The following is a 24,948-nucleotide window of genomic DNA, read 5'->3' on the forward strand; positions in this document are numbered from 1 at the left end:
TGAAAGCATGGTCTGTGGACTGTTTGTTACCTGTCAGTGACAAGATAGATACAGAAATTGAGAGCAAGAGTTTAGAAACTTTTTTAGCAATTTGATAGAGTAACTTTTTGTTTGTGAATCTGATTTAAAATTGAGGTTTGTATTTGTATGCCTTTTAATTTTAATTTTCTAGTAATCCATCTTTAATGTATTTTATTAAAATGTCTGTAACTGATTAGAATTTTTTTAAATTTCTCCTTCACCACAGAATAGAAGTACTGACTATAGAGGACCCTTAACAGTCAATAATGTTCCTTGCACTGAAAACAATTTACTCATACTGTTAACTATTTAAACTATCCTTATTTAAAAGAGAGAATGGACTGACCTTCATGTTATATATTAATTTCACCTGTGTAACAGAGTTACAGTTATTACACAAGTAATAATGTTCACTGTAGAAAGATTAACATCCCTAGACATACTTACAAGCATCATGAATATGTACCTATATGTGTAAGTACATAATTTTTGTAATATATACAGTTTTGCAACCTTTTTTCCCCACTAAACACTGTATCTTTAGAAGACTTTCAATGGCAATGAATATGTTTTTATAACATTATTTGTAATAGCCATCTGGTAATTTATAGCATGGACCTATTTTTATAAATTATAACTACTTGCTATTATAAGACACTTATTTTATTTCCAGTTTTATACTATAAAAGAATACTCTGAGAAACATTCTTTTGGCTTAATTGTTATTTCCTTAGGACAAGTCTCTGGAAATTATATTTCTGAGTCAAGGGGCATGTGCATGTTTTAAAGGTTTGTATTACAAAGATTTCACTATCTTACCCACTACCAGAATAAGAGAATACTTTTTTCACATATTCATTAAAAGTAGATGATTCAGAATTTTAAAAATCTTTCTCAATTTAATAAGCACAAATATTTAATTGAATTAATTTCTTTGGTTGCAAGTTAGGCAGAATATATGTATCATATATGACATTCTATCAATAATGTATATGTGTCTTGATTATCAAGTTAGAATGAGTATATATAATAACACTACTATGAGGTAGATATCCCCATAAGAGAACCAAGACTTAGCTTAAGAAATTCACCTAAAGACAACTTAATTAAGTGTCTTAATCCCAGACTATTAAGAATGCCACAAGAACATAAGAAATGTGATATCAGATTAGGTAAAGGACTAAAGAAGCATTTGGCGGTATGTAAAAAGACCATACATATATGTGTGTTTGTAGGGCTCACAAGTTTCTGTGAAGCTGGAAATCTTCAGTCAGAGAACATTTACTATTGTAACATTTATTATATTATCTTTAGTCTATATCTCTTTGAAAGCCCTTTGACACAAGGCAATATAAAAATAAATATTAGTTGTGCATTTAAAGAAAGCAGAGACCCATTAAAATCAATTCTGAATGAGTAGCATGATGTTGACTTAGTGTAAGTTCTAAAACCTTTATGTGTGAGAGAACACATCTACTTTGAACATCAGGTAGGGTAGTTATGAGAGTTACTGGTTCAGTAGAGCCTAGAAGCTAAATCATAAGAACTACTACTAATAGCCTGTGTAACTTCTTGCCAGTTTACTGCATTCCCAATCTCTGTAACAGCATTTTCCTATGTACAGTGTATCACTGCCATTTGTATATGTAATCTCCTTTCAGCTGATTAAAATGGAGGTAGTAATTGAATTTTTCTACTATATCTTCTTACTTGATAAGAATTTGCTGTAGTTAGGTAAGTACCATCTGTAGGGTTACAGAGAGCCACGTAGAGGTTAAAAAGAGTGAAATAATCTAATGATTGGTGAGCTCAGACATTTAGAGTGACATCCTCCAGATTTCTGAGCAAGACTTCCTGCCATGTCGGGAAAGACAACTAGACCAGGAGTTAAAAGATAAGCACCTCATTCTACCACTCTCTTGGTTTGTTAGGTTTGGGCATCTTTTTTTATTACCACCTCTTTGTAAAACAGGGAGAGTGATAATTCTTAGTCTCACCCTTTTTCCTAGTAATCAAATGTGAAAATACACATGAAGGAAGTGTTTGCTAATTAAGTACCTAATAATTACCTCCTAGAAACACCAGACCTAGTAAAGTCTCAGTAAATGTTTTTGTGGTTTGGCAAGTGTGTCTTTCAGCAGTTTCCTTGTGACTTTATAATAGTGAGTTGGCTTTAGGCTCTGCGAGTTGTGGGGACTTCCCATTAATATTACCCCTCCAGATTTCTGAGTGTGATGAGCCATCTCTAGAGGGTCCACATAGCTTCAGGATTTGGGGGCAAACTAAGCGGGACTTCGTTGGCAGATAAACGGTGCCTATGAATCAACTACTCCTCCCACTTGATCACTGAAACTCAAGCTCTGAGTGGATTCCCTAAGCCTGATTATAGAGTCTTGAAGGCTCCCCAAAAGTGGAGGTACCGTTTCAAAGTGGACTGGGTAATTCTTACTAACATACTAGTAACTTCTTAGTTTCTATCAAAATATGTTTTAAGATGAGAGTTGTTGTAAGTGATGGGTTCATTTAGGTTCAGTAGTGGTTAGCAAATATAAAAATGAGTTTCACAGAGATTGAAAAACTTTTATGTAGGGAAAAATGTCAAAAAATAAACCCATGCCTTTAGATCTCTTCTTCCTTTCTGTCACTGAAGTAGAACTCTTGTACTAATGACATCTTTAATTTTGGAGGAAATGCATATTTAGAGGGAGCAGTATTATGAATTCTCAGTTCATTTTTTTTTTTGGAGTTAGTATATGTTAAATGGATTGAAAATTAATTCCCTCAAGACTTCTGTTTGACTTTCAAAATGAGACCAGCTATTTTCAAACAAGGCATAACTGTTCTTATCTCCTTCGCTGGACTGCTACATGAGGATTAAGTCAATAATTTTGAAAAAGTATTTAGACCTTGGAAATGAGTCATTGTTGCTGATTGATTCTGTTGCAGTCTAGTCTAGTGGCTTTCAGACTGTTTTTGACTGTAACTGACAGTAAGAAATAAATATTAATTTCATACACACACACTAGAAAAAGATTTTCACCAAAACATACTATGTGATGCATCCTGATGTTTTTATATTTCATTTTGTATAAAATCAGGTTGTAACCCACAAAATCAATTTCACTACTTGTAGTTTGAAAAGCACTGGTCTGGTCTGTTAGGCCAAAGGGAGATTAATCTTATGTGAGTTATATATGTTTATATAGAACAGTAGTTGGATTTTTTTTTTTTTAGTAGTTGGATTTTTGAGATGAGTTAATAGTCCTGAGCTTTTTATTCTGCTGTAGCCATAGTCCTACATGGAGGTCACATGAACATAAGAAATGAAAGTTATGTTAGGTCACTTAACCACCCTGGCCAGTATTTTACTTGATCTCCGAAGGTATACAGATCAGATATTTCTACTCTCATTTTCCTTCTATTCTTTGAACTGCAAATATACCTACTACTTTCTTAGCTTTCTCTATGAAGCTAATTATAGTTTCATACATATGGCTTGTTGAGGGTAATAAGCTTCATACATTTGCTAACTAGTTAGTGATAAACACTGACTATCTAGTGTTCCCTGGCTGATAATATTGAGGTTCTGGGGTTTTCTTGGGTTTGTGAGACTAGACTGTGGAGGTATCAGGCTATCTATGACTGGGATTGATGGGCTTTTGTTAAGTCCAGAAAACCTATAGGTGGGGTAGGTTTGTGGTACCCTCTGAGGTGGATGTAAAGTCATGGGACTACCACATTTCTAATGGTTCTGTATTTTCTTTACAATCACTTTTGTCCAATCAAAAAGAGATTTCCTTGCTACTATTTAGATAACAGCAATCTCAGAAGAGACAATCTAATATTGATGATGGTAAGACACTCTTCAATTTCTGAAAAAGATATGTTTCTGAAAAGTTATAGGGGCTTCCCTGGTGGCGCGGTGGTTGAGAGTCTGCCTGCCAATGCAGGGGACACGGGTTCGAGCCCTGGTCTGGGAGGATCCCACATGCCGCGGAGCAACTGGGCCCATGAGCCACAGTTACTGAGCCTGCGTGTCTGGAGCCTGTGCTCCACAACAAGAGAGGCCGCGATAGTGAGAGGCCCGCGCACCGCGATGAAGAGTGGCCCGCGCTTGTCACAACTAGAGGAAAGCCCTCGCACAGAAACGAAGACCCAACACAACCATATAAATAAATAAATAAATAAAAATTAATATAGGTCTCTGTGTTTACGTGACTAAAAAAAAAAAAAAAAGTTATAATAAGCACAGTTTTATATCTCACATCTGGCTGACTGACTCACACAAAATAAGTACACTTCTATTGGAAAATAGCCCCACTATACTAAGTGGAAGTACCTGGAAACAAAAGGGTTAGGTTAATCTTTGTGTTAAGTCAGGTATTCAAGAACTCTGGTGGTTCTCCGCTCAGCTTTTTGTCACTGCTATTGTTCACTGGCCCTATCTTGTGCTAGGTGGGGTGGCGGGTGAAGGACAGAGCCTTTGTAGAGTTATGAAATTTGATGGTCTCCATTGTTCATTTTTAATAAGCTCCTTGTCTGGGGCAAATATTTATTTAACTGCAAGGGATCAGGTAACCCAGAACAAATGTGTCCCTTGTTTTTAATATTGTCATAAAAGCAAATTACAGAAGTAGGGCAGCTCAGCAAGAGGGGCGGTTAGAGAAGTTTGTTGAAGTGAAATAGAGATGATGGTGATTGAAGACCCCTTCTTTGCGCCGTTAAAATTGCTTCTCATTCAATATTGTAAACTCTAAAAAATAAGCCCTTGACCTCTCCGTTTTCTCTGGGTATCCCAGCTACCTCCTGGCTTCACTCCTTCCTTATCAAAATTAGATCTACATGATTACTTGAACTGCTCTCACCCCATGCACACTTTCATGCATTCACCCTACAAACTCCTGCTGAGACCAACTAGACATAATCACAAAGGCATGCAGACTGGGGCTGCTGCAGTATTAATTTCAGTTAGGTCCTCAACACTGCTCATCACTCCTTTTACTTGACCTGGGTCAGCTCCTTGTCCATCCTCCTCAGGTGTTAGTAGATACTTTTACTACCCTCTTCCAACTCAACTTCTTTCCCCTTATTTTCAGCAAATTATTTTACTTTCATATTTTATATGTTCATTTTCAAGGTGCAGTGGAAGAGCAGGAGCTTTATGTGCAGATAAAGCCATGACTGCTTACTGTCTCTATCCCTCAACAGGTGAATGACCTTGGGTACCTGATCTCTTTGCTTTGATGGACTGTAAAATGGAGACAATAATGCCTTCTTTTCAGGGTTATTTCAAGGATTTTGAACATAAAGAATCTGAAGTTTAACGGATGATCAAAAAAATGTTTTTTTCCCTCTCCATCACCTCTTCCCCGTCCTCCTTACTAAGACCCTCCCCTTCTTGCTTGACCCCACCCTTTTCCTTTCTTCATTCAACATTCAGCAAATATTGATATTTTTGAGTGTTTGCTATGTCCCAAACACTAACACCCTAATAGATGCTGGGGGTAGAGAGGTGACCTAAACAAAGTTTTGTTCTCAAAGACTTTAAGTCATCAGCCTCTTCCCCTCCACTGACTTTCTCTCTTCAGACTAGAAAGAATAATCTCTATCTTCCAGGCACTGCTCTCTCTGCTTTCCTTGGTAGCCAAGCTTCTTTAAATAACTGACCTTACTGTCTCTTTCTTACCCCTCTCCCAGAAGTCACCATCACCTGCCAATTAATAGAATTCATTTCAACCCTAATTGTTGCCTCTGTGGAAATTAACACTGCTGTTAAAAAATTCTCTTCCCTTGACTTCCCTCCTGTGTTTCTTTTGAAAGATTTTTCTGCTTCTCTAACCATAACTTTACAGGTTCTTCTTTGGCTTCAAGCCACCATTCTTCTAAATTTCTGTTTCAGGCCCAGACTTCAAATCCATACATCCGTTTACCTACTAGACAGCTCCATCTAGCTGTCCCTCAGGTACCACAAATTCATCATCAAAAGTAATCTAGCCACCCCTCCCAACCCAAGTATTCCTGTTTTACTTAAAGATTACTATTTAGCCAGTCACCCCCAAAAACAAAGACCTCAAATTATCTTAGATGCTCCTTATTCTTTGCCTCCAACATCTTATTGATCACCTAATGATGTCAAGATGGGCTGTGCAAATGGAGGCCTGGTGGTAGTTCTGATAGAGAAAAATAGTGTGAAATTTGATTCATTATACAGCCCAGGGCAGCGTAAGAATGCTAAACACAAAAGAACCTGAGGCGTATTCATGTTGTAAACAGGATGTAATTACAGCAAAACAGTATGACATTAAATTATTAATTTGGATTTTTTGGTGTCATTTTATTCCTACTTAATAATGTATAAATTTATCTTGGTTTTATAATGTATTGTTATAATAGTAGTACTGTTACATTTGTGCACATTTCAGAACATTATGATAAAATTTTATGACAGCTGGGGTCCACATCATGTTGATATGTTCTTTTTTTTAATTTATTTTATTGAAGTGTAGTTGATTTATAATGTGTTAATTTCTACTATACAGCAAAGTGATTCAGTTATACCTATATATACATACTTTTTCATATTCTTTTCCATTATGGTTTATCACAGGATATTGAATATAGTTCCCTGTGTAGGACCTTGTTGTTTATCCATTCTATGTGTAATAATTTGCATCTGCTAACCCCAAACTCCCAATCCATCCCTCCCTAGCCCCCCTCCCCCTTGGCAACCACAAGTCTGTTCTCTAGGACTGTGAGTCTGTTTCTGTGTCGTAGGTAAGTTCATATGTCATATTTTAAATTACACATATAAGTGATATCATATGGTATTTATCTTTCTCCTTCTGACTTACTTAGCATGATAATCTCTAGGTCCATCCATGTTGCTGCAAATGGCATTATTTCATTCTTTTTTATGGCTGAGTAATACTTCATTCTGTATATATACCACATCTTCTTTATCCATTCATCTGTCAATGGGCATTTAGGTTGTTTCTATGTTTTGGCTATTGTAAATAGTGCTGCAGTGAACATTGGGGTGCACGTATCTTTTTGAATTATAGTTTTCTCTAGATATAAGCCCAGGAATGGGATTGCAGGATCATGTGGCAACTCTTATTTTTAGTTTTTTAAGGAACCCCCATACTGTTTTCCATTGATGTATTCTTTTATTCTTATTTTTCTAAGAATTCTTATCAAGAATGGAAGTTAAATTTTGTCAAAGTTAAATTTTGTCAAATTGTAATAGTCTTGTAAGTTTTCTCTTTTGGCCTTTTTATTAATTATATATTTTAAATATTAAATTGTACTTGTATACCTGGAATACATCTTACTTTGTTTCAGTACAGTAATCCCCCCTTATCCATGGGGATACATTACAGTACCCCCAGTGGATGCCTGAAATTGCAGATAATACTGAGCCCTATGTATACGTTTTTTCCTATACCTGTGTACCCATGATAGAGTTTAATTTATAAATTAGGCATGGTAAAATATTAAATAACAAATAATAAAATAAAACAGTTATATCAATACACTGCAATAAAAGTTACGTGAATGTGGTCTCTCTCAAAATATCTTATTGTATAAATTTAATGCCTTTTCCATCTTAACTAAACACTTATAATGCACTATGGCCATAACTTTTGCAGTTTGGAGTGCAACAGCAAAACTAGCATGAATTTCTTTTTCCTTCACAATTTCATGGATAGAATATTCTTTCATACGGTAGATCTTAGCAACTTCAGCAAATGGTATTTTTTCTCTCCTTATTAAGTCGAGAACTTTCACCTTTTCACTTAATGAAAGCACTTCACAGCTTCTCTTTAGCATATCCAAATTGCCAGCATCGCTACTCTTGCGCTTTGGGGCCCTCATTAAGTAAAATCAAGGCTACTTGAACACAAGCACTGCAATACTGCAACAGTTGATCTGATAACTGAGACAGCTATTAAGTTATTAACAGGTAGGATATGCTGGACAAAGGGATAATTCATGTCCCACTCCAGGATGGCTTGAGATTTCATAACTACTGAGAATGGCGTGCAATTTAAAACTTATGAATTGTTTATTTCTGGATTTTTCCATTAAATATTTTTGGACCATGGTTGATCACAGGTAACTGAAACCACAGAAAATGAAACTGCAGATAATGGGGGACTATTGTACATACATTTCTTTTTTTGTTGAGATATAATTTAGGTAACATAAAATTCACCTGTTTAAGTTATACAGTTCAGTGGTTTTTATTATATTCACAATGCCGTACAACCATTGCTAATTCTAGAACATTTGTATCACCCCAAAAGGAAATGCATACCCATTAAGCAGTGTGTCATCATCCATCCTTATCCCCAATCCATGACAATCACTAATCTACTTTGTCTCTAAGAATTTGCTTATTCTGGGTATTTCATTTGAAGGTATCATAGACTATATGGCCAATTGGACTTCCCTGGTGGTGCAGTGGTTAAGAATCCACCTGCCAGTGCGGGGGATTCTTAACCACATGGGTTCGAGCCCTGGTCTGGGAAGATCCCACATGCTGCAGAGCAACTAAGCCCATGAGCCACAACTACTGAGCCTGCGCTCTAGAGCCCTCATGCCACAACTACTGAGCCCACGTGCCACAGTTACTGAAGCCCGCGCGCCTAGAGCCCATGCTCCACAACAAGAGAAGCCACCACAATGAGAAGCCCGCGCACTGCAATGAAGAGTAGCCCCTGCTCGCCACAACTAGAGAAAGCCCACGCACAGCAATGAAGACCCAACATAGCCATCCGTAAATAAATAAATTTATTTATTTTTTAAAAAAGAATATATGGCCAATTATGTCTGGCTTCTTTAACATAATATTTTCAAAGTTCATCCATGTTGTGTGTATCAGTAGTTTATTCCTTTTATTTATTGTTTATTTAATATTCATTTATTTATTTGGTTGCGCCGGGTCTTAGTTGCAGCAGGTGTGCCCCTTAGTTGCGGCTCGCTAGCTCGTTAGTTGTGGCATGCAAATTCTTAGTTGTGGCATGCATGTAGGATCCAGTTCCCCGACGAGAGATCAAACCCAGGCCCCCTGCATTGGGAGCACGGAGCCCCAACCACTGTGCTACCAGGGAAGTCCTAGTAGTTTATTCCTTTTAATGTCTGAATAACATTCCATAGGTACTCCACATTTTGTTTATCTGTTCATCAGTTGATGGGTATTTGGGTCACTTCCACTTTGGGCTGTTAAAGATAATGCTGCAATGAACATATGTGTACAATTTTTTATGTGGATTTAATGTTTTCAATCTCTTGGGTATATACTTAGGAATGGAATTGCTGGGTCATACGGTAACTCTTTGTTTAACCCTTTGAGAAATTCCCAGGCTCTTTTCCAAAGCTGTTATACCATTTTACATTCCATATAGCCTAATGACCTTGACTAGAACCTCCAGTACAATGTTGAATAGAAGTGGTCAAAGTGGACATCCTTGTCTTGTTCCTTATCTTATGCAGGAAATTTTAGACTTCCACAGTTAAGTATGACGTTAGCTGAGGGTTTTTCATAGATGCCCTTTATCAGGTTGAGGGTGTTTCCTTCTATTCCTAGTTTGTTGAATGTTTTTATCATGGAAGGATGTTGGATTTTGTCAGATGTTTTTCCCACATCTATTGAGATAACCATGTGATGTTTTGTCTTTTGTTCTGTTAATATGGTGTATTATATTGATTGATTTTTGTGTGTTAAACCAATCTCACATTCTTGGAATAAAACTTCTTGGTCATGGTGCATAATTCTTTTTATACATTGCTGGATTCTGTTTGCTAATAAGAAATAGAATCCCTGACACTTGACGGTTGAACTTATAATTTTTCGACTTCATGACGGTACAAAAGTGATACACATTCAGTAGAAACCACACTTCAAGTTTTGAATTTTGATCTTTTCCCAGGCTAGCGATATGCAGTAAGATACTTTTTCCTGATGCTGGGCAGTGGCAGTGAGCCGTAGGTCCCAGTCAGCCACACTGTCACTAGGGTAAACAGCCAATACACTTAGAACCATTCTATATCCATACAACCATTCTGTATTTCACTTTCAGAATGGTATTCCATAAATTACATGAGATGCTCAACATTTTATTATAAAATAGGCTTTGTGTTAGATTGTTTTGCCCAACTGTAGGTTAATATAAGTGTTCTGAGCACATTTAAGGTAGGCTAGGCTAGGCTAAGCTATGATATTCGGTATGTTAGGTGTATTAAATGCATTTCTGTCTTAATGATAATTTCAGTTTATGATGGGTTTATTGGGATGTAACTCCATCATAAGTTGAGGAAGATCTGTATTTTTGTCATAGATTTTTGCATCTATGGTCGTAAGTAATACTGATCTATAGTTCTGTTTTCTTGTGATGTCTATTTCTGGGATCCTGCTATCAGAGTAATATAGGCCTCAAAAAATGAGTTGGGGAGTGTTCCCTCCTCTTCTGTTTTTGAAAGAGTTTGTGAAGGATTGGTATTAATTCTTTAAATGTTTGGTAGGATTCACCAATGAAGCTATCTGGACCTGAGCTTTTCTTTGTGGGTGTTTTTTTAATTTTAAACAGCTTTATTGAGATTTAGCTGACATAAAATATTGTGTAAATTTAAGGTATACAACGTGTTGATTTGATACACTTACACATTATAAAGTGATTACCCTAGTAATTAGTTAGCACTTCAGTCACCTCACATAATTACCATTTTTTTTGTAGTGAGAACTTTTAAGATTTACTCTCAGCAACTTTCAAGTCTATACAGTATTGTTAACTATAATCACCATGCTGTATGTTAGATCCCCAAAACTTATTCATCTTATAACTGGAAGTTTGTATCCTTTGACCAACATCTCCCAATTTCCCCTACCCTCCAGTCCCTGGCAACCATCATTCTACTCTTGTTTCTATGAGTTGCCCTTTTTTAGATTCTTTGTGGTAGTTTTTTTTTTTATTACTTATGGTATTTTTTTATAATTCAATCTCTTATTATAGCTCTACTCACATTTTCTATTTCTTCTTCAGTGGGTTTCAATAGTTTGTGCCTTTCTAGGAATTTGTTCATTTTATCTAGGTTATCTAATTTGTTGCCATACAGTTATCCATACTATTCCCTGATAGTCATTTTTATTTCTGTAAGGTCAGTAGTAATGTTCTCTTTTCGTTCCTGATTTTAGTAATTTGAATCTTCTTTTTTCTTAGTCATTCTAGCCTAAGATTTGTCAATTTTATTGATCTTTTCAAAGAACTAACTTTTGGTTTCATTGATTTCCTGTATTTTTCTATTGTCTATTTTACTTATTTCCACTCTAATCTTTATTTTTTTCTTCCTTTTATTTGCTTTAAGTTGGTATGCTATTCTTTTTCCAGTTTCTGAAGGTAGAAGGTTAGGTTATTGATGTGTGATCTTCCTTTTTAATATAAGTGTACATAGCTATAAATTTCTCTCTAAGCATTGCTTTCACTGCATCCCATAAGTTTTGGTATATTATGTTTATGTTTTCATTCATCTACAAGTAATTTTAATTTTCCTTGTGATTTCTCCTTTGCCAATTGTTTATTTAGTAGCGTGCTAATTTCTATATATTTGTGAATTTCCCAAATTTCCTTTTATTAGTGATGTCTAATTTCATTACCTTGTGGTCAGAGAACATACTTTGTATGACTTCAGTCCTTTTAAATTCATTGAAGCATGTTTTATGACCTAACGTATGTTCTGTTCTGGAGAATATTCCATGTACACTTGAGAAGAATGTGTATTCTGCTGCTATTCAGTGAAGTGTTCTATAGATGTCTGTTAGGTCTAGTTAGTTTATAGTGTCTTCTGTTTCCTTTTTGATCTTCTGTCTAGTTTAGTTGTTCTATCTGTTATTTAGAGTGAGGTATTGAAGTCTCCATCTATTATTGTTGAATTGTCTATTCTCCTTTCAGTTCTGTCTGTTGTAGTAAGTCTTTTGTCTGATTTCTTTCACAACTTTGCTGATTTGGTAAAATGTGTGGTAAGCTTTCCAATTTTTAGATGCCCTAAAATAATTTCAATTTTTAAAAAAATTATTTTTGTTTATTTATTTTTGGCTGCATTGGGTCCTCATTGCTGCATGCGGGCTTTCTCTAGTTGCAGCGAGCGGGGGCTACTCTTTGTCGCAGTGTGCGGGCTTCTCATTGCAGTGGCTTCTCTTGTTGCAGAGCACGGGCTCTAGGCACACGGGCTTCAGTAGTTGCAGCATGGGCTTAGCTGTTCTGTGGCATGTGGGATCTTTCCGGACCAGGGTTCGAACCCGTGTCCCCTGCGTTGGCAGGCGGATTCTTAACCACTGCGCCACCAGGGAAGTCCCTAAAATAATTTCTATTTAGCAAGCAAGCAAGTCTATTTCCAAGACTTGAAAGACCTTAAAACCACTTCAGGCCTGGAAACTTTTTGAGGGTTTTTTCGGGCATCTTTTAAATCAATTTCATGGTTATTGGTTTATTCACATGTTCTACTCTTCTTGAGTCAATTCTACCATTTTTATTTTCCTAGAAAAGTGTCTATTTCATAGATATAGTAAACCTTCTAGTGTAGAGTTTTATATATATATATATCATTCTATTATAATTTTTAGTCTCAGTCACTATAGTTACATCTCATTACTAATTTTATATATTTAAAAAAAATTTTTGTATTTAGATTTGCCAAAGATGTGTCAGCTTTATTGTCATTTTTTTCACCAAAACTTTAGCTCTTGGTTTTTATTTCTCCCTTTTTTTTGGTTAATCAGTTCTCCTATTTTTTTCCCCCTACATCATGAATTTCTGATTTCATCTTCACTCCTTTCTTTTCTTCTATTTCAAAAGTCATGAAATTTCTTTGAAATTTTTTTTGAAAATGAAAATTTTTAAAGCTAGTTTTCTTAAGGTCAGATTTGGCTTCAACATGTAGATTTGGGTAATTGGTGTTTTATAATCATTTTCAACATAGATTTTAATTGTGATTTTCTTTTCTTTTTTGGCCTAAGAGATGTTTAGGAGATAATTTTAGAAATTATCATTGGTTAAATGTTTTTATACAATGTTTAAATTTGGTTTTTTAGCATGATTACCTTGTTATCAGAGTATGTAGTCTTTTAAACTATTTTTTAATTTGAGTTTTCTTTTAATATGTGATCAACTTTTTAAAAAATATTTATTTATTTACTTATTTGGCTGCACCGGGTCTTAGTTGCAGCATGCAGGATTTAGTTCCCTGACCAGGGATTGAACCCAGGCCCCCTGCATTGGGAATGCAGAGTCTTAACCGCTGGACCACAAGGGAAGTCCCTGTGATCAACTTTTTTAAAGTGTTCTTTGTATTCCTAAAAAGAAGGCTTCTGTAGCAGTCAATATTTAGAGATGCAGAAGTATAGCTACCATATCTATTATATTTCTACATATCTCTCATAATATTTTTGACTATTTCAGGGCTTCACTTGGCACATAAGTGTTTAGGACTTATAACTCCAAGGTAGTGTACCTTTTGTCAGAATATAATGATCCAAGTGGGCACCTCTATGCGCGCGGGAAGATGGCCATACGGGTGACCAAGTCAGTGCTGTTCGTGTGTCTGGGTAACATCTGTCGATCACCCATCGCAGAAACAGTTTTCAGGAAACTTGTAACTGATCAAAACATTTCAGATACTTGGAGGATAGACAGTGCGGCAGTGTCCACATATGAACTAGGAAACCCTCCTGATTATCGGGGGCAGGCTTGCATGAAGAAGCATGGTTATCCCCATGAGTCACATTGCCTGGCAGGTTACCAAAGAAGTCTTTGCCACTTTTGATTATATACTATGTATGGATGAAAGCAACCTGAGAGATGTGAATAGGAAAAGTAATCAAGTTAAAAACTGCAGAGCGAAAATTGAACACTTGGGAGCTAGGATCCACAGGAACAACTCATTATTGAAGATCCTTATTATGGTAATGACACTGACTTTGAGACCGTCTACCACCAGTGTGTGCGGTGCTGCAGAGCCTTGCTGGAGAAGGTTCACTGACCCGGGTCCAGTCCTGCTGCGGCCCAGGCTCGTCCCCATAGGCCCGCATTCTCAGTCGAGTGACACAGTGTCACCATTCCCTAGCCAAGGCCACAGCCCTTTCTTCAGTTGACTCACTGTTTCTTACTTTAAAAAATAATTGTAACAAGGCCCCTTTCTGTTTGTCCCCACTAGGTTTCCAGTATCAACTCTCATTTCTTTCCCAAACCCGGGGTTCCACTCGTGTACCTTAGCTTTGCCATATTTTCTTATATTTCTCAAACTTTGACACACTGCTCCCTCCTGCCACCCCAGGAGGTTCTACTATCCTTAGAAAGAATGGCACCTCCTCCAAGAAGCCTACCCTGAACTTTTCCTTTTAAGATTCTGTGCTCTGCAAAGGGGAAACGTGGGCGGGAGAGATAAATTAGGAGTTTGGGATTAACATATACACACGGCTATATATAAAATAGGTAATCAACAAGGACCTACTGCATAGCACAGGGAACTCTACTCCATATCCTGTAATAACCTGTACGGGAAAAGAATCTAAAAAAGAATGGATATATGTATAACTGAATAACTTTGCTGTACACCTGAAACTAACACAATATTGTAAATCAACTATACTCCAATATAAAATAAAAATTAAATTAAAAAAAATTGTAGATGGAAATCAGTTGTGTTTGGCGGAAGAATAAATAAAAATTTTGATTCAGACAGTTTATGGGGTAAATGTTCTTAGACTAGTTGAACCTCCCACTTCACCCCAGTTACAAAAATAGTGGAACAAACAAAATAGTAGAGCAACAAAATAGAACATAATGAAGTAAAACATCACTGTAAGGCCCATCAGCATCTGATCCCATCGGCACTTCCAAGAATCTGGACTACGTCTTCCCTCTGTGTGGATGGGGCCCCCTGCCTTGCACTACCTCTTGATGCCAGGGCCTGGTGTCCAGTGATGTTGGTGAGAAGTGTTCATACACGCTCACAGTGCACACTTGTGCATTTACAGGACAGGAAGGAGGAAGATTTGTGGGATTAATCTTTAGCACCTTCACTCCTTAGTTTGTGTCTGTTTAGTTTATTTCATAAGGAAGTTAGCTTATTTGTTCCCATTTGAACCACTTTGCCTCTGCAAATGTAATTATGTCCGGGAATAAGGACATTTGTGTGCTGGTTTACCTTAGGTTAGTTTGAGGACCGCGCCTGCTTTTACATGCATGTAATTAACCTGAATGTCAAATATAGATCAGCTTAGGTGGGAAAAAAATAATAAGTTGGGAAAAGTCCTTTTATATTGGAATGCTTAAATATTGATATGTTAAGTATTCTTTTATCAGTGCTTAGTTTATAGGCAAATATAGGTAATTTCTGTGCACTTGGAGATGACTGATCTAAAATTCCTATGAATATATGTCAGAAAAGATTGTTTTCAGATAAACTGGGGAAATTACAAAATATATATATATAACGATCCACTCTACCATTTCATACTTTTTTAGCTTGTAAGTTATGGTACTTGTAACTTGTAACCTGCTTTTATTTTTCTATACATTTGGCTGTTGTGTCTTTATCCAACCTTTTACTCATAACTTTTCTTTCCTGTTTTAAGATGTAAATTGTATAAACAGTATATATGTAGCTTAATGTTTTTTGACCACCCCTGGGAGATTTTCCCCTATTCCACTCTTTGTTAACAGACTTCCTCAAGATTTTATCTACTTTTTTGGTTAGCAGAAATGCTTCCTGGTTTTAAACAGTTTGTTGTGTAACATTCTTAATTTCTGTCATTGAAACTTTCATCTTTTTAATTTCCAGTTATTTCCTTGTGAAGGCGGGGCTGTGTGAATTGGGTAACACTAGTGTTCCATCATCATATTCCCATTAAGTGTTCATTGAGTATATACTCTGGGTTAGTCTCCATGATAGACTTGATAGACTTAGCATTACAAAAATGAATGAGACATGACCTTACCTTGAAAAAGCTTGAGATAGGTTAAGGAAGAGAACCATAGATGCATAAAGGAAAAGAATAAAAGTGAGATGTGTGCAGAAAGTGATGAGAAGATTTTCCTATCAACAAGGCAGCTAGACTAAATGAACAAGTAATAAAACTGACCAACCCAGAAGGAACATGAAAAAGAGAATAGAGACATTTTTTATTGGCATTTCCTTACAAAAAGGCTGGGTTTCAGCCCTTTTTTGGTTATAGGACATTGAAATGTAGTTTTTAGAACTATTTATTGTCCTATTATTTGTAATAGGACTTACACAATTTAACTGTTACAGAGAGAGAACACTGCATCTTGAATGGACCTTCCTTTACATTTTGTGCTATTGGTTCCTGCCTCCCTGCAGTCAGTTTTGAAGTCGTTAATGAAAAGTTTAGTGATAGTACCTTCTGAGACATAAGATTTAAGATGACTTCCAGTGTTGTTACTTTGAGGGGAGGGATGAGAAAACTAAAATGCATTAAACTTCTTGACCAAGTGACTTTCTCAGAGTTACAGAGCAAGTTAGTAGGAAGAACTGCAGTACAATCCATTGCCCTCTTTACTCACCTGCGTAGGATGAGAGTGAGAAGTGAAAGAAAATACGGAATTCACTCTAACCATTTTGACAGTTAGACAGAAACCCTTATTTAATTTAGAAAATGTAAGGCTCAGGTAAGAAAAGGGTTTAAAACCAGTCTTAGTATGAGCTACTTATGTGCTAATTGTAATTTTTTCTTTTTAATTGTGTTAAAATATATATAACATAAAATTTACTATTTTTAAGTGGACAATTCAGTGGTATTAAGTACATTCACATTGTTGTGTAACCATCACCATCATCCATCTTCAGAACTTTTTCATATTGCAAAACTGAAACTCTGTACCCATTAAACAATAACTCCCCATTCTCCTCTACCCCCAAACCTTGTCAGCCACCATTTTACTTTCTGTCTCTATGAATTTGACTTCTCTGTGTACCTCATATAAGTGGAATCATACAGTACATACTGTCTGTTTTGTGACCGGAGTATTTCACTTAGCATAATGTCCTCAAAGTTCATCCACGTGGTAGCATGTATTAGAATTTCTTCCTTCTTGAGGCTGAATAATATTTTACTGCATGCATATCCCACATTTTGTTTCTTCATTCATTTGTTGATGAAAACCTGGAATGCTTCCACCTTTTAGCTATTGTGAATAATGCTGCTATAAACGTGTGGGTATACATATCTCTTCGATACCCTGCCTTTAATTCTTTTGGGTATATACTCAGACGTAGAATTGCTGGGTCATATGATAATCCTATTTTTAATTTTTTTTAGGAAATACCGTACTGTTTTCCATAGGGACTGCACCATTTTACATTCCCACCAACAGCGCACAAGGGTTCCAGTTTCTCCGTATCTTTGCCAACACTTTATATTTTCTGGGGCTTTTGTTTTTTGTTTTTTGGGTTTTTTTTTTTTTTTGAAAGTAGCCATTTTAATGGGTATGAAGTGATATCTCATTGTGGTTTTGATTTGCGTTTCCTTAATGATTATCCATGTTGAGAATGTTTTCATGTGCTTTATTGGCCATTTGTATATCTTTGGAGAAGTATATCTTCAAGTCCTTTGCCCATTTTTTAATTGGGTTATTTGGGGGGTTTTGTTATTGAGTTGTAAGAGTTCTTTATATGTTCTAAATATTATTAACTCCTTATTAGATACATGATTTGCAAATATTTTTCCCACTATGTGGACTCCCTTTTCACTCTGTTGATCATTGTGCTTGTTGTTATTTGTTTATTTATTTATTTATTTTTAAGTCTTTATTGAATTTGTTGCAGTATTGCTTCTGTTCTGTGTTTTGGGTTTTTAGCCACGAGGCACGTGGGATCTTAGCTCCCAGACCAGGGATCGAACCCACACCCCCTGCATTGGAAGGCAAAGAAAGTCTTAATAAATGGACCGCCAGGGAAGTCCCTGTAATTTATTTTAAAATAAGCAAAGAACAGGACTCTGAACAGATATTCCTGGGACAGTGAGTTTTTATGGACATCCATATGCAGCATATGTGGGGAAAGCAAGAGCAGTGAAATATGAGGTCCTGGGGTCATTGTGATCTTATCAGAAAGATGAAAAGGTAAGAATGAAGACAAAGCACAAGTTTGCCCAGGCCTAGCCTTATATGAGGCAGTTGGGTATAATTGAGAACAAGGAAAATGAGATACAGTGTTCAGAAAATGCCTGTGAGTGATTATTTAAATGTTTAAATGAGCTTTTGCATAGATGAGGCAGTCAAAATGGTTTGGCTAAGCTACCACCTTTATTTGTCAAAAACAGGCATAGTTTAAGACTATTACATGCTTTAATTTTGTTTTATGTGTAGAATTATTCAAATTTACAAGTGATGAATTTCATCCCTGAGACATAAACTGAAGGAAAGAATCTCTGAGAAAATTATCCTGTGGAATTTTTGGTGTTTTCTTCCTACTGTCTACTTTCTATTATTAAATATTTGTTTAGCAACCCTGTCAGGAACACAGTCATTACATTTTTGGGGGGTTTGTTTTTTGCTTTTTTATTTTTATTTTTGGTAGATTGGTGCTTTTGGCAGAAAGACAAAACTAATTTCACATCTTTATCCTTAAAAAGAGATAAATTACAATTGGATACATTTAGCAGATGGTTCTAAATCCTTAGAATATTATTAATGCTGCTATAGGTTAAATTTCTGAGGCACTTCATGGATTATCATACTTGTACTTTGCTTCTGTGATTTTTGCCTTTTGTTTGATATCAGCAGTCTAGGGCATAGGTCCCTTGTTTTCAGAGCCATTCAGGATAATTGCTTCTATACTAAATTTGAAAGTATGCAAAGAGTATTTGCTTTTTCCAGCCTTTATGCTGTTTCTTCCCTTTCTCGCTGGCTTATTTAAAGTCCTTTTATGCTATGCCTTATGATTGTCCAAAGCCTTTCTTTATGGTACTGTAACACGTCTGTGTTCTTTAAATTTTTTTCTTTTCTGTAAAGAACATTAGGATGTGAACAATGACTCTATTAAATAAGAATAGCCAGAGTAAAGAGTATGTAAACACCTCAGGTAACAAGCAGAATCAATAAATTAGTCAAATAGAAGACAGACTTTGAAGAACATATCTAGAAAGCAAAAGAATTGTTTGGAGACAAATATAAGGGAAGAGATGATACACAACAAGTATATTTCAGAGAGAGTCAGCTTGCTAACAACATGAACTCTAGAAGACAGGACAGATATTTCAAAATTAATTATCTGAAGTATAATAAAGGAAAATTTCTAGACTTCGATTAAGAAAGACCTATCGTCGGAAATAGATAAGGCTGATCACATTTTAGATTCTAATACATATTTTGGTTAAAGTTTATATCTTATACTAAATTTATAATTCTGTATGCTTCCAATCAAGGAGTGAGGGTTAAACAGTATATTAGCTTGTCAAGATTCACAATAAACTATGTTGGGATTTTGATTGAATTTAAATTATATTTATGGATTAATATGGAAAAATTAACATCTTATTAAGGTTTCTAATACATGAATGTGGTCTATTTCTTCATGTATGTGGGCTTTCTTAAATGTTTTTAAATTGTTTTATAAGTCTCTGTACATTCTTAGGTATCTTATACTTTTTGTTGCTGTTGTAAATGAGTGTTTGTTTTTAAATTATGGTTTTGTTTTGTTGTCCTTTAAAATATACATGGAAGGGTAGATAACCAAGACAAGACATTTCTGAACAGTAAGAACAAGATGGTGGTCCTATCAGATATCAAAATGTAGAATTGTTCAAATAGTAGTTAATAGTAAATTAAGACAGTGTTTGGCTCAGGGAGAGTTGTACTGACCAGTAGAACAGAATGGTTACCCAGAAACTGGTCCACAGATATATGGAACCATGCTATGTGACAAGGGTGGCATTGCGGGTAGGGGACGGGGGATATGGAGAGAGTATTTTTAAACAATGCTAGCATGATTAGTTATCCATATGAGTTAATTATATAGCATCCATATGAAGATGGCTCCCTATTTCATACTATATACAAAGATCATTTCTACATAGATGAAAGTGTAAAAAGCTTTTAAAGCATATGGGGAGAATATATTATATCCCTGGAGTAGGGAAGAATTTTCTATGACAACACAGAAAAAAACTAGCCATGGAAGGAAAAATTGATAAATTTTAGTACGTTAAAATCAAGTGCTTCTGTTCAGTTAAAAAATCCTTTAATGAACTTGAAAATATAAGCCACAACCTGGAGGAAGTTGCTACACACAGAACCAGCAAAGCTTTAGTATACAGAATGAATCAATAAGAAAAAGACAAATAGCTGGATAGTAAAATAGGCAAAAAGACATGAACAGCCATTTCATAGAAGAATTACATAAGGCCTATACATATAGTTAAAGATGCTCAACCTTATTAGTAGTTAGGGAAATGCAAATTAAGATCATAATGAGATTGCCAAAAATTAAGAGATTTTCCAATATCATATGTTGGAGAGGATGTGGATCAACAGGAATTTTTTTTTGGCCATTATCTGTGTTTTATTAGACTCCGTGATTTTTTATTTGAGTATTTTTTTTTCTTTTTTTTAATTGAAGTATAGTTTACAACGCTGTGCCAATCTCTGCTGTGCAGCACAGTGACTCAGTTATACACATACAGACATTCTTCTTTAAAATTCTTTTCCATTATTGTTTATCCCAGGAGATGGGATATAGTTCCCTGTGCTATACAGGAGGACCTTGTTGTTTATCCCAATAGGAATTCTTTTATTAATTTTTTAAAAATTTTATTTATGTATTTTTGGCTGCGTTGGGTCTTTGTTGCTGCCCACGGGCTTTCTCTAGTTGTGGTGGCTTCTCTTGTTGCGGAGCAGGGGCTCTAGGCACGCAGGCTTCAGTAGTTGTGGCTTGCGGGCTTAGTTGCTCTGCAGCATATGGGATCTTCCCGGGCCAGGGCTTGAACCCGTGTCTCCTGCATTGGCAGGCGGATTCTTAACCACTGCACCACCAGGGAAGTCCAGCAAGAGGAATTCTTATACACCACTGAAGGAGTATAAATTGGTCAACCACTTTGGAAAACAAATTAGCTTTATGTTATGAAGTTGAATTTTGCATACTTTCTGACTCAACATCTGTAATCCTAGAGAAACTCACATGTGTGTACTAGAAGATGTGTACAAGAATATTCACACCAATGTGATTCATAATAGCAAAAAAACTTGGAAGTAACCCAAATGTCCTTGACAGAGAATGGAAAATTAAATGGTGGTATATTGATGTAAAAATATTAAACATTAAAAACGAATGAACTACAGCTATATATTGGTTCCTTTCAATGTAATTAGGCTAGCTTTGCAATGATCGGTGTCAAAAAATAATAAAGCAACATTTAGTCATTCTTGAAAAAAAAAATTACACTGAATTCCTGCTATGTGCCAGGCACTGTTTTGGGTGCTAGGGATTTAGTAGTGAACGAGAATGGACATGTTTTCTGTCCTCATAAAGCTTATGTTTTAGTTTAGAGTGGGACAGATGACTAAGCAAGCAAGCAAAGCAATCTGTAATTTAATGTAACCATAAGAGATATGGAAAAAGATGAAGCAAGCAAAGAGGATAGCATATGATGTGATGCTGTGTGGGTGTGTGTTTCTGCACAATCAAGGAAGGGTTTTCTGAAAATGTGACATTTGAGCAGAGTCAAATGTTCGAGAGGAAGGAGTTGTACAGCTCTGGGGTGAAAGTTGGAATGAGCTTGGCATATTCAAGGAAGAGCAAGAAGGCAAATGAGACTAATACAGAATGATCTAGGGCTAGGGGCAGAAGGGCAGGAGATGAGTTCAAGGAGGTAGGCAAAATTCCTATCATGGGTCTTACAGCTTTAGCAATGAGTTTAGAATTTTTAAAAATATGGCAAGTCACTGGAGTGTTTCGAGCAGAATGACATGATCTGACTTATGTTTAGGATCTGAAGAATTGATTGTTGGGGGCAGAGGTAGGGGCTAGGGAGGTGGATGCAAAGGGCCCAGTTAGGAGCCTTTTGTAGAAGTTTAGGCATTAGATGATGATAGAGTAGACCAGAGCGGACAGAAGTGGATGTAGAAAGAAATGGTTAGTTTGGTGATATATTTGAGGGGGTATAATTGAAAGGAATTAGTGTTATTGAGACATATCTGTATGGGAGAGAAGTAAATCAATAATGACTTCCAGGTTTCGAATAGGAGCAGCTGGTTGGACAGTGATGTCATTTACTCACATTAGAGAATACTGAAAGATAAACGGGTTAGGCCATAAGATTAAGAGTTGAAATGCCTATGAGACACTGAGGTAGGTGAGTCTGATGCTCAAAAGGGAGGTCTGGATTTTGGGGGTAGAAATATGAGACTCATCAGTGTATAGATGGCATTCAGAACCATGGAATTGGATGAAATCACCAGGGGAGTAAGTCTGTGTAGAGAAGAGGAGCTGTGAAAAGAAGACTGAAAAGAAGTGGATGGTGAGAAAGGAAAAAAAAAAAATCAGGAGAGTGTAGTATCCTGGAACTCAAGAGAAGAAAATGTTTCAATGGACATATTATATAATAGAGAAATATATTTGCAATGGAGAGTATAGATATCAGGTTAATATATTACAGATGAATAGTAAAAAGACAGAAGCCTATAGAGAAATGCAAAAATGATATGAATAGGCAATTCACTGAAGGGCAAATCCTAATAGCCAATAAACCTATGAAAAGATGCTTAACCTCACCATTAATCAGGGAAATGCAAATTTAAAAGAGCAGTAATGCCTAATGCTGTCAAAGATTGGAAGGGAGGTCATTTTCATATCTTGGTGGAAAAGTGAATTATTATAACCTTTTTTGAAAGCAGTCTGGCAATATCTATTAAAATGAAAAATACCTCTAATATTTGATCCAACAGTCTCACTCCTGGAAATCGTATCTCATGGAAATAGAAGCACCAGTGCATAAAAATCTAAGTATGTTTACTGTAGCCTTTTTTAAGGGCAAAAACACTAAAAATAAGGTAAATTCCTTATTTAACATTCTTCAGGAAAAAGTTGGGTAAATTATACGTTATCCAATCACTGGATTTTTATGCAGTCATTAAAAATAAATGAGTTAAATCTATGCCAGTTGACTTCAAGGACTTTTAATAATGCAGAGAATTTGATAAAATGTGATTCATTTTGTGTGCATGTGTGTGTGAGAAACACCGTAGTCGCCCCCCCACAAAAAAAACACTTCTGCCTGTGTATAAAATATTTGTATATGAACATGGAGAAAAGCATACTTTGCTGTGAATAATCATGTCTCGATATTCTCGGGGGGATTGTTTCCAGTACCTCTGCATATACCAAAATCTGCAGACAACCAAGTCCTTTATATGTAACCTACATACATCCTCCCATATACTTTATATCATCTCTAGCTTACTTATAATACCTAATACAATGTAAATGCTGTATAGTTACCAGCACTTGGCAAATTCAAGTTTTGCTTTTTGGGAATTTTCTGGAATTTTTTTTCTCAAATAATTTTCATTCCACGGTTGGTCGAATCAGCAGATGAGGAACCATGACTTTGAAGGTTCCAACTGTAATCATTACCTTGGGATAAGTAGGTCTGAGAGAGGTTGTAGAGGTAAACCTCCACTCACCTACCACTCAATACATACACGCACACACACACACACACACACACACACACACACGTCTCTATTTAAAAGAAAAAGGATCTCCATGATAAAACAGCTTCTGTAACATATCCCATTTATGTAAAATATATGTGCATGTATATAAAAAACATGAAAAGATAGTCACCAAAATGATAATCTAAAGTATAATTAATTTTTTTTAATAAAATGCTAAATTGGGATATACTTGTCATCATTTTTTTCTCCTTTCGATACTGGTTCAGATGGAGAATCTTGATATTGATCAGATAAATTCAATTTTCAGATAGAATAAAGATAATTTTGAAAAAATGTTACAAGATTATTATCATTTTGTGCTTTTCACTAACTTCTGTTTCAACATACATATTTCTTTTGCCGTCTTAACAAACAGTTTGTTTTGGATATAAGCTAAATAATATGAGACAAAGAATAAAAATTAGAACAGATTAATGGTCAAATCCAGAAGCAGCTAGCTGTGTTCAGTTGAGTGATAAACCTAACTGAATATTTCAGTCGTGAACACACTTACCTACTATTGCTACACATATTTGCTCAGTAGATATGAAGAGGCTCTCATACTGTTCAATTTTAGACAGAAAGTATTTAAATTATTGTATTTATTGATTTTTAAATTGAAATTGAAACAGATACCATGACTGTCATTAATAATGCAAACTTCTCAGAGCACTGTGAAGACCTCTGGGTTTGGAAACTACCATTTACAAAATGTTGGATTCTAGCCTAGCTGATTTTCTCTTGCCTTGTCTTCATGCATTACTTAGTATTCATCTTGACCTACCCCCACCTTTGCTGTTTCTCTCTATGATTTAGCTGCTGTGACTTCTTTCTTTCCTCATTTTGCTTTTTTGAAGCTTTGTTTTGCCTCTACTCTGTTCAGACCCATTTTGTGATGCTAACATTGCTCCAGTCCCTTTGGATGAAGTCCTATAACTTTTCTGATCACTCTCTGCTAATGAGAAGTCCTCAAAGCAGTTCTAGTACAAAAGCAGACTAAGTTCAATAATTAATATGGTCAATTCTGTATAATTATTTAAAACTTCAAACTTTATTTAAAGCCAAAATTTCTCCCTACCAAAGGTTGGCCTACTGTATTAAGAGGGGGGGTCAACTAATTTTTTTGACCTTACTTAATGTATTGACTGCTCATCCAACATTCTTCAGCCCTCTAGGGTTGAAATGGGTAGAAGGTAGC

At 35.8% G+C, this 24,948-nt stretch overlaps 1 protein-coding gene and 1 pseudogene across 1 annotated transcript in view; both read left to right on the forward strand.

Annotated features, from left to right (window-relative positions):
* Positions 1-24,948, forward strand: part of HDGFL3 (HDGF like 3) — a 68,816-nt gene that overhangs the window by 6,736 nt on the left and 37,132 nt on the right. The gene's annotated exons all lie outside the window — the stretch shown is intronic.
* Positions 13,573-14,055, forward strand: LOC133084922 (low molecular weight phosphotyrosine protein phosphatase-like; annotated as a pseudogene).

The sequence above is a fragment of the Eubalaena glacialis genome, chromosome 2, assembly GCF_028564815.1.
Source record: "Eubalaena glacialis isolate mEubGla1 chromosome 2, mEubGla1.1.hap2.+ XY, whole genome shotgun sequence".
NCBI classification, from domain to species: domain Eukaryota; kingdom Metazoa; phylum Chordata; class Mammalia; order Artiodactyla; family Balaenidae; genus Eubalaena; species Eubalaena glacialis.